At 36.0% G+C, this 10,704-nt stretch overlaps 1 protein-coding gene and 3 non-coding genes across 5 annotated transcripts in view; all 4 read right to left on the bottom strand.

Annotated features, from left to right (window-relative positions):
• LOC127881128 (uncharacterized) overlaps positions 1–10,704 on the bottom strand; it is a 259,967-nt gene that overhangs the window by 175,314 nt on the left and 73,949 nt on the right. The gene's annotated exons all lie outside the window — the stretch shown is intronic.
• Trnae-uuc (transfer RNA glutamic acid (anticodon UUC)) lies at positions 4,272–4,343 on the bottom strand. Its single transcript has one exon. It is a non-coding gene; the product is annotated as a tRNA-Glu (tRNA).
• On the bottom strand, positions 4,583–4,654 carry Trnae-uuc (transfer RNA glutamic acid (anticodon UUC)). The gene has a single exon. It is a non-coding gene; the product is annotated as a tRNA-Glu (tRNA).
• Trnae-uuc (transfer RNA glutamic acid (anticodon UUC)) lies at positions 5,474–5,545 on the bottom strand. Its single transcript has one exon. It is a non-coding gene; the product is annotated as a tRNA-Glu (tRNA).

The following is a 10,704-nucleotide window of genomic DNA, read 5'->3' as shown; positions in this document are numbered from 1 at the left end:
TGTACGGAGCCATATCTTGGAAGTGCTTTGGCGGATTTCATTGAACTGGTATGAGTATATATATGCATAAGAGGATGATGCACGCCAAATGGCATTGTACACCATCTGTTAAAAACAGAGTTATGGCCCTTGTATCTTGAAAAAAATGCTTTTTACTTTAGGGCACTTTGTGTCCGAGCCATATCTTGGAAGTGCTTTGGCGGATTTTATTGAACTTGGTATGAGTATATATATGCATAAGAGGATGATGCACGCCAAATGGCATTGTATACCATCTGTTAAAAACAGAGTTATGGCTCTTTGTATCTTGAAAAAATGTTTTTACTGTATGCACTTTTGTGTCCGGAGCCATATCTTGGAAGTGCTTGCAGATTTCATTGAAACTTGGTACGAGTATATATCCCCCGCCAGAGGCGGAGAGATATTGTTTGGCGTTGTCCGTCCGGCTGCCCGTCTGTCCGTTACTTTTGTGTCCGGAGCCATATCTTGGAAGTGCTTTTGCGGATTTCATTGAAACTTGGTATGAGTACATATATTGATAATAGGTTAATGCACGCCAAATGGCATTGTACACCATCTGATAATAACAGAGTTATGGCCCTTTGTATCTTCAAAAAATGCTTTTTTAGTGTCAAATATAACACTTTGTGTCCAGAAGTATATAGGCGGGGGATATCAATTCAACGAATTTGCTTGTTTTATTATTTGTATCAAAACATATTTACAGTATGAAATACAAATGACAAGTTCACACAAAACATTGTGTTATTTAATGTCTACAGTGAATTTTCTTTAAAACAATCTGTCCTGGTTTCATAAACATTTTTAATAATTAATGACAACTTACTCATGTATTGGTTATTCATCACCGATGGCACCATTTACATCAAGGAACTCATAAAACGAAACTTCAATGACATCTGGATGTAGACAGTTAGCTTTGAAGCCAGTGTGCTCAGTTATGCACTTTACCCCTGCCTCGTCCATCCTTTCCATCAGCTCTGGGTATTCTGTGCAGCATTTGCACTCAATCTGCACACGATATGGTGTGCAACATGAACATGCACACCTGAAAATAAAAGAAATACGTCGAATTGCAATACAAACATTCCTTCCTAATCAGAACAGGTTCAAGTATCCGTTTCTAATTACAATAATTAGACCAGTCATATCAACAAGCTTGTACTGTAGAATAACAATCAAAGAATTTATATTTTTTTGCCGACACTGCATGTAACAAAATTATATTACCAATCCGTATTCCCAACACGATGTCGTCTTGGGCATCGGCAAAATTTCCTCGCTGTCCGAGTCAGAATCAGAAAAAATCTGATTGACTGTCACTAAATTCTGGCTCATACATATACGGTTGAACGGAAAATCATCGTAATCGCTATTATCTTCCATTTTTCAACAATTTTTTAACTAAAGTTGCAAGATATAATACATCCGAATCCATTTATTATGCCGGCGTAATTGAGTCGTTATTGAGTGCCTGTTACGTCACTTCGGTTTGAATGAAATGGCGAATGGAGGAGAACATCGGAATGTTGTGAAAAATCGCGACTTTGTTCTATTCGTTCTCGCTAATAACACCGTATTTGAAATGAAGTGAGGAGCGATATAGTTTAGATATGCACTAAATTCGATAAATAAAGGGTTTTTTACGGGTTTTAAAACCGCGGCAGGTGAACTTTAAGTTATCCGATTTGTCTTTACAGTTCGACTTCCAAAGCAGAATGACGGAAAACCGCCACCAAACACGCTCGATTTCTCGTGCACTTCCAGCGTTCATAAAATTGCATTTGTAAACTCAAGCGATGTAAAGTAAGATCTTTAACAAGTGAGACAGAGTGTAACCTATACAAAGTATGTGTATACCGACAATATCCTTCTGTTATGTTGAAAATGTGAATTTGTCCGGTGCCGGGAATCAACCCGTACTTCCTGTGTGAAAACCAGCCATCCTTACCACTAGAGCACACAAGAACGAATACATTGCGAAAAAAGATTTGTAATATTATAACTGGTATGCGATGTGCTTATCGTTGATACGAGCAAATGTGAAGCACCTTTAACAGACGCACTTAGTCCATACAGATATTGATTCAACATAAGCACTTATTCCGTACCGATATTGATTCTACATTACAATGTACGCACTTAGTCCATACCGATTTGATTCAACACACGCACTTAGTCCATACTGATATCGATTCAGTGACGACTTAGTCTATACCTATATTGATTCAACAGACGCATAGTTCATACCGATATTGATTCAACAGATGACTTAGTCCATACCGATATTGATTCAACACAGCACTTAGTCATATCAATATTGATTCAACAGAAGTACTTAGCCCATACCGCTATTGACTCAACAAACGCACTTTGTCCATACCGATATTATTTACAACAGACGCACTTAGTCCATACCGATATTGATTCAACAGAAGCACATAGTCCATACCGATATTGATTCAACAGACGCACTTAGTCATACCGATATTGATTCAACAGAAGGACTTAGTTCATAACAATATTGATTCAACCGAAGACTAAGTCCATACCGATATTGATTCAACACACGCATTTAGTCTATTACAATATTGATTCAACAGAAGCGTTTTAGTACGAATATATATAGGCACGTAGCATGAGTGTACGTATGTTACATGACATTTATATAAGGTCGGAAGATTAAAATCAGCAGGGGTCCTCTGCAATACATAATCTAATATGTTATATATAAATGTTATTTAATACACGTTTTTGAAACAAGCTATTACAAATACTTGTGCACGTGGCTATCGTGAACTCAATACATATTAATCGATCAGTAAACTGCACCTATGCATATACATTTGTAAAATGATACGATTACATAAGATGAAAAATAACAAGAATTTCAGTCATACTGAAAGTAGAAATTCAATTCATTGTAATATGCAAATTAACTTTTGATTGTTACTCAATATGTTATTTTGTTGTTGACTTTTTAATCAATTCATATTTTGATTGATCTGAAACGATCTTCTTTATCTAGATTAAAATATTTTGAAAAAAACGACAACTTCCGTCTACGGGTTTCGAACACAGGTCGTATAGGTTTAATAACTCGACGATCACAACCCGATTTAATTGAGATAGCTAGGAGTTTGCACCAGCCTTCTTTTCTGCTAACTTTATACTATACAATATACTGCTATACCAAATGAATGTTAGGTGTATAGCGTCTCGACCTGATAGAATTCGATGCAATATAAAGTTACACCGTTTTCTTTCGAGTGACCACCACATCATTCTTAATAAGTCATTCTAAAAAATATATTTCCGGTGCCGGTAATCGTACCCGGGCCGCATGGGTGAACACCATGAATCCTAACCACTAGACCACACCGGAGAACGCTAATGTAGCTCAAACAGAAGTATAAAATGCCGGTAGGCGGCGTGATTATCGGTATGATGTCTGTGTAGCTCCTTGGTCGATCTTGGACTTATCTGTTGCCCACAGGCAGCGAGAGGGTGGATTTAGGAGCGCTAATCTCGATTGACTCCGCGGTTTGGGGCTCGGGGTGGGGTCGTGTGTTCGTGCGGGCCCGCTTTGGTTTGATCGGCGGGGGTTTGCTTGTGTAGGGGCGGCGGGATCAGCACACTGGCCACTGAGAAAATCAGCAGGGATCCTCTGCAGTACATAATAAATGTTATGTGTTACACGTTTTTGAAACAAACTATAACAAATACGTTGTGAACGAGGCTATCGTTAACTTAATACATTGGAAGCGAACAATTAACTGCACCTGTACATATTTAGTTGTAAAATGATACGATTACATAAGATGAAAAAAAACAACACAAGAATTTCAGTCATAATGAAAGTAGAAATTTTATTCATTTGAAATAGGCAACTTAACTTTTGATTGTTTACTCAATCATGGTTTTTTGTGTTATTGCCTCTTTAATAACTAACATTTTTATTGATCTTAAAATGATCTTATTTATTCTAAATTTAAAATATTAAAAAAACGACTATTTCAGTCGACGGGTTTCGAATCCAGGTCGTATTGGTAAAATAACTCGAGGATCAAAACCCGATTTCACTGAGATAGCTAGGAGTTTGCACCAGCCTTCTTCTCTACTAACGTTATACTTTACAATATACAGTAACGCGTGTTATGTTTATAGCGTCTTCAAACTGATAGAATTCGAGGAACCGTTTTCTTTCGAGTGATCCCACATCATTCTTATACGTCTTTCTAAAAATATATTTCCGGTGCCGGGAATCGAACCCGGGCCGCCTGGGTGAAAACCAGGAATCCTAACCACTAGACCACACCGGATTGCTACTGTAGGTAACAAAGGAAGTTTATATTAATGGTCTGATTATAGTTGATACGCATCCGTCTCCAGATGCATGTGCTTACGCAATAGTGTTGATACGCATTATGCTTATTAGTCTTTGGGCTCATACGATTCTCGGCACCGAAAATGTATGTTTTTCTCTGGTCAGTTTAGACAATCGACTGTGTGTGTGTACCGACAGAGTTCTAATTTTGATTATGAAAAGGTAAAACATCCATTCCGGTGCCGGGAATCGAACCCGGGCCGCCTGGGTGAAAACCAGGAATTCTTAACACTAGACCACACCGGATTATGTAAAAGGGATCTTTTCACGGTTTGGTAATTGACAAAATTGAAAAAGTTATTTCAGATTCGCAAATTTTCGTTTTAGTTATGATATGTGTGAGGAAACAGTATTACTGAACATTTACCATAGTCCAATATAGCCATTATATGATCTTTGACGATTTGAAAACCTAAAAATTATATAAAGCGAACGATTAAATAATTTGGGAGAGTTCTGTTGTTGTCGTTTAAATTTACGAAACTACGAAGATTGCTTATATAAGGTATAAATACTCACAATGAGTATATCCGGCAAATAGCCGAGATGGCTAATGCGTTTTTTACTTCAGACTAACTACAAGACTCCGGGGGTCACTGGTTCGAGCCCTGGTGGTACCGGCTACTTTTTTTTCCTTTTTTAAATTTTATTCTTGATTTTTATTGGAGCTTTTAAGATCCAATGTTTACATTATCAACATAAAGCATTTAATGAAAAACTTCTAAATAAGCCAAATCTGTGAAAAGGCCTCTTTAACGTCGATCAAACGGAAGTATAAAGTTTCATATTCGTAATGATAATAAAAGAGTAAGAAACACATCTGCTTATCATTTGCTTCAGCTAGGACCGCAATTAATAACGTGTTTCTATCTTAGTACGATTGAACAAGTATGGCGACACGATTTTATTTAATCGTTATTGCTTTAATGGCTTACCGGGTGAACTAGTCCAACATATCACTCAGCAACAATATAATGCATTATACATATGAAGCTTCGTGCGGGAAATGGGGGCAATATTGTAAACATTGAAATAAAATTATCCTCCAAAATTGAAGAAAAACATTTCCGGTGCCGGGAATCGAACCCGGGCCGCCTGGGTGAAAACCAGGAATCCTAACCACTAGACCACACCGGAGTGCTCTTATCTATCGTAATGTGAGCATATATCACCGGTCAGCGATATCACTGAGTCCATATCAATATTGATCTTATGTGTAGCATCATTTGGGCTGATGGGCTGGTTTCTTTAACGTTTAAAACAAATTAACACATTTTAAAACATTTTAAATAAGAGGGTTAACAAGGTTTTACTATAGACATGTAAGGAAAAATGCCCAGCTCCCTGCGGCCACATTTTCAACCAACCGGAACCATGTTCGAACTTCTCTAAGATATTGACACAAATCATCTGATCAAAGTTATTTAAGATCGGACAAAAAATGTGGCATCTAGAGTGCTAACAAGGCAAAAGTTGATGCCACACGACGCATGACGGACAAAAGGCGATCACTAAGCTCACCATGAGCACATTGTGCTCAGCCGAGCTCAAAAAGGGTTTATAATGTATTTTCAATTATTAATCAATTTTATTGGAATGTCCCCCAAAATGAAAATGATAATAATCTTGTAAATAATTGAATTATTGTATAAATATATTACTTTTTCGAATGTTCACAATGATGCATACATCTTAATGTGTTCGCTTCTAAAAATTAAATTAATTTAAATAGTTCCATCAATATTCAATCAATATAATTATAGTATCCATGTAATAAATTAACCTTTTTGTGTGCAATAAAGGCGATTGCAACAATTATACAATTTACAAATAATTGTTTTGGAACGAATAAAAACGAAAATGTAACGTTCAAAGCATGAGAGTACGAAATTTAAATAGCATTTAATGAAGATCAGGATTTTGGAGAGCTGCATGAATCTACAGAACGACCTTAAGATCTTCGGTCTAACGCTCTGCTGTTTCTTCTGATGATTGTGGTTGAAGGATTGCCGTTACGGCCGACGTTTCCTTTTTGTATTAGTAATCAAATAAAACTTAGCAGATTAAAAGTATATTTACAACAATTTTAAATTTATAGACAACTGATCTCTTCAAAGTACCAAACGATAACCTTCATCTTCCATGTTTATAACATTGCAAATTAAAATATATGAACGTCCATTTCAACGATTATTGTATCCTTAATCTAACTACTTTTTTAAAAAAAAATGAACCAGTTTTTGAAAACTCGCTGTGCCTTCTTAGTCATATTAAATGTGTCATTCCAGGGCAAATATCACCAAAAGTGCTGATTTGTGAAAAGCTGTGTGTGTACAAGTCCTTGTTAATACTAGCATGTTGATTTTTTAGCTTTATAAGTCAGATATGTGTACGACAAAATTAATTGACACTATACTATAAATGCAGCTTGTGACTCATTGAGATTCACGATTAAGATGCACCAAAACTGCATTGAAAAAAAAAATGTCAGCCGCCGAACTGTTCCGTTCGTGCCGGAACCCGGGATTGAACCGGGAGCCTTTAGATGACTGTTGCGTTAACAACTTCAGTCTAACGCTCTCCCAACTGAGCTAAGGCCATAGCCCACAAGACTGTATGGGGCAACTGTGATTGGAAAGAAGAGGAGAGGGGGAGAGGGGGAGGGAGGGAGGGAGAAAGAGAGAGAGAGAGAGAGAGGGAGGGAGGAGCAAGAACATGAACAAGAGGCTAAAATGTGAAAGAGAGAGAGAGGGAGGGAGGGAGCAAAAACATGAACAAGAGGCTAAATGGTATATCCTATGTAAACTTTATCATTAAATCTTATCAAAACTCTACATAGTGGTTACTCATTAATGTTTTCGATACAAAATCAATATGAATTCTAACAACATAGGATCTATAAAAATTATGAACATTTACATCTGCTAAGATCTTACTTTATAACCAATTTGTAGAATTTGCAATCATTTTAAGAAAAGAAAAAAACATGTAATAATTAAGAATGATAGTTTTTCATACTATTTACATGTATTAATCTTTCCTCAACCTTTACCAAACAATAACAAGATTTTAACAGTTAATGTGGAAGAAGGAATCATTCCTCAAACTGAGTAATTTCTCATTATCCCACTATGATTTCTACTCAAAGCAATTTATACTGAATATATTTTGACTTTTATTTTAATTTTTTCGCAGTCTCTTTGAATTCAAGAAACTCAAAAAAACAACCTAAGAGTTGAAAAATACAAATTTCCTTGAAGTTCTAGATCTAGTGACATGATTTAATGATGTATAAAAAAAATCCTCCCTTTCCTTCTTACTTTCTGTCTGACTGCTGTTGATGACGCAAAATTAAAAACGCAAGACATCCATGGCACCAAAGACTTACAAAATATTTCAATTTGTTTTCAATCCAGCCATCTAAAGTGTTCCTTTCATGTGCTTCCATCCAGATGAATGTTAGTGGTCCTTCCAAAGGTCATCCTTTGTTTTCCATAAAAATAATCCTTCCTTTGAAGTCTTCCTATGTAATTGATCAATCCTTCTCATCCTTCTTTGTAATGCATTACTTACAAATCAATGATTTGATAATCGTTCACTAAACTCAAGGTTGTTGTACTCATTAGAATAGCACATTTATACAATTCTGAGGAGAAAATACATGTTGTTTTGATTAAAATTCAGAAAGTTATTTGAAATACTCCACACCCCTTACTAGAGCTATCTCCTTTGTTTGATAGACAGCTTTTCCATTCTTTCATGTTGATGTAAGAGATAACCACATTTCTCCAGTTAAAGCTACCAACAATTGAAATAAATCAGTACCCTATAACCAAAAAATATGTGGATTTCCCTCATTCCTTTCTGTCCATAATATCCAAGAATACATTGCTTTCGGAAATTTCCAAACATTCCTTTACTTCCAAAATGTTAATTCATTTTTTCCTTCATGATTTTCAGAAACTGTTGATATTTATTATGATTATGAAGCATAATTATGCTCGTCCCTTTTATGACTGTTTTACAGGTAAGACACATTTCTCCAGTAAAAGATGCCACCAATAGGTTTTAAGGTGCACCTTAAACCAAGAAATATATGGCTCCCTGCCATTCTAAATGTTTGTTCGAGTCCTTTCCATCCATTTCGGCTCGGTTTCTATATCCTTGGATTTACTCTGCCTTGTACTGAGATGGTTTTAAACGGTCATGAAGGTCACAGCCAACGCACTAAGCACTAGATCTATTTGAATAACACTTCACACAGATGTTCCTTGGATTAAGTTCTTTGGATAATTTACAAGGTAATGAAGGTCACAGCAACCACTCTTAGCACTAATCTATTTCAATGAACTTCACTCAGGTGTTTCTTGGATTAATTTTGTTGCTATCTTCTATATTGCCAAAATTATGAGCAAGGTTAATTTTTGGGACAAGCAAGATACAATAACAGACATACACATAAAATAACAGACAGACCACGCCAACAACAATATACTCATGATAATTTGATTAAAGCATATTTACCCTTTAATGATGTCTTCAAAGTTTTACAAACAAACCAACAGTTCCTCAGCAGATGCATTGTCCATTTCAATTTCACCTAAGAAACAATAAAAATACATAAAGCTTTACACATGATTCAGATTATACTTATTTAATCCTTTACTGTACTAAATCAATGCCCATTAATTTTGTGATGGTCCTATTTGAAAGCATAAGCTCAGCAACTTAAATGACAAAACGAAAATATGCAATACAAGTGTTAAACTATTTGGTGGCTCGGGGCGTATTTCTTTTTAGCAAATAGCAAACCTGGATAGCCTCTAACGGTATTTGTTTGCAAAGTCTGTTGAAACATTGACAACAATATTTGCCTCCATAGGATGACATATGCCCCCGATAATGAGTTATGAGCATTTTTTGAAACCTAAACACATATTTCAAAACCTGAACGCGTTCCCTAAGTTGAATTCCAAAGGGGTCAAAAATTGTGTGTGTATGGAAATGCCTTGTCCAGATGCACATGCATACCAAATGTGAATCTTACATTTGAAGCGACAAAGAAGTTATAAGCATTTTATTTTCGAAACTTAAATGAAAAGTGTGACGGACTGACTGACAGTGCGATCACTATATGCTCTCCTTCGGGGTCATAAAAATTGTAAGATAATCTGTCAGAATATGTATGTTAAAGCTTGCATTTAGTTAGATAAGAGATTTTTTTTTAAATTGAAATAATTTTTAACCTAATATTCTGATTCTCTATAAAAAATAACAAGAGAGCCTGAAAGGCCCAAGGTATCCCCCCGCAACATATGCTTTGTTTGAGGATGGGTGCAAATTGGACGGATGAACATAATGATAGATGGACGGACGGAGGACAATAACACAAAACTAAGACAAAGGAAGGTTCTTAAGCCTTCACAATTTATTTCATACCAAGTTTCAAAGAATCCGCCAAAGCGCTTCCAAGATATGGCTCTGGACACAAAAATGCCTATAGTAAAAAGCATTTTTTCAAGATACAAAGGACATAAGTCTGTTTTTAACAGATGGTGTACAATGCCATTTGGCGTGCATCATCCTCTTATGCATATATATACTCATACGTAGTTTCAATGAAATCCGCCGAAGCACTTCCAAGATATGGCTCCGGACACAAAAGTGCCGGACGGACGGACAACGCCAAAACAATATCCCTCCGCCTCTGGCGGGGGATAATAATATTCTGAAGGTTATATTGTATGCACAAGTTTATTTTTTAAATAACCTTTTTTACAAATTTACATTCAATTTGCCTTGAAAAACTTCTGCTTACCAAAATGGCCAATGTCTCGAATTGAACCCGACAAATTTAATTATTCCTTGCAATTTCCGAGCATTGAAGTGTCCATTTTGACGATTGTAGCATTTTTGTGTTTTTCATATAACTTCAATTGAAAAGCATGTGATAAACAATAATAAAACAAGCAATTTCCACCTTCTCACCAAAGTCTTGATGAGTTTAAATTTTAAAGTACAAGATATCCTAAATGCAAACATGAAATGTGTTTGTTTTGAAACGCTATGTCCCCTTTTGAGCCGCTTTGAAGCTATATATTTTACATTTGACCTTAAATGATGACCATGACCTTTCACCACTCAAAATGTGCAGCTCCATGAGATACGCATTCCTGCCAAATATCAAGTTGCTTTCTTCAATATTGCAAAAGTTATGGCAAAATGTTAAAGTTGGAGCAAACCGACAGGCCAACAGACAGACAGGGCAAAAACCATATGCCCCCCACTATAGTAGT

This window comes from Dreissena polymorpha, chromosome 5 (assembly GCF_020536995.1).
Source record: "Dreissena polymorpha isolate Duluth1 chromosome 5, UMN_Dpol_1.0, whole genome shotgun sequence".
NCBI classification, from domain to species: Eukaryota; Metazoa; Mollusca; class Bivalvia; order Myida; family Dreissenidae; genus Dreissena; species Dreissena polymorpha.
The sequence above is the reverse complement of the archived record's forward strand: the minus strand, read 5'-3'. Positions and strand labels throughout refer to the sequence as shown.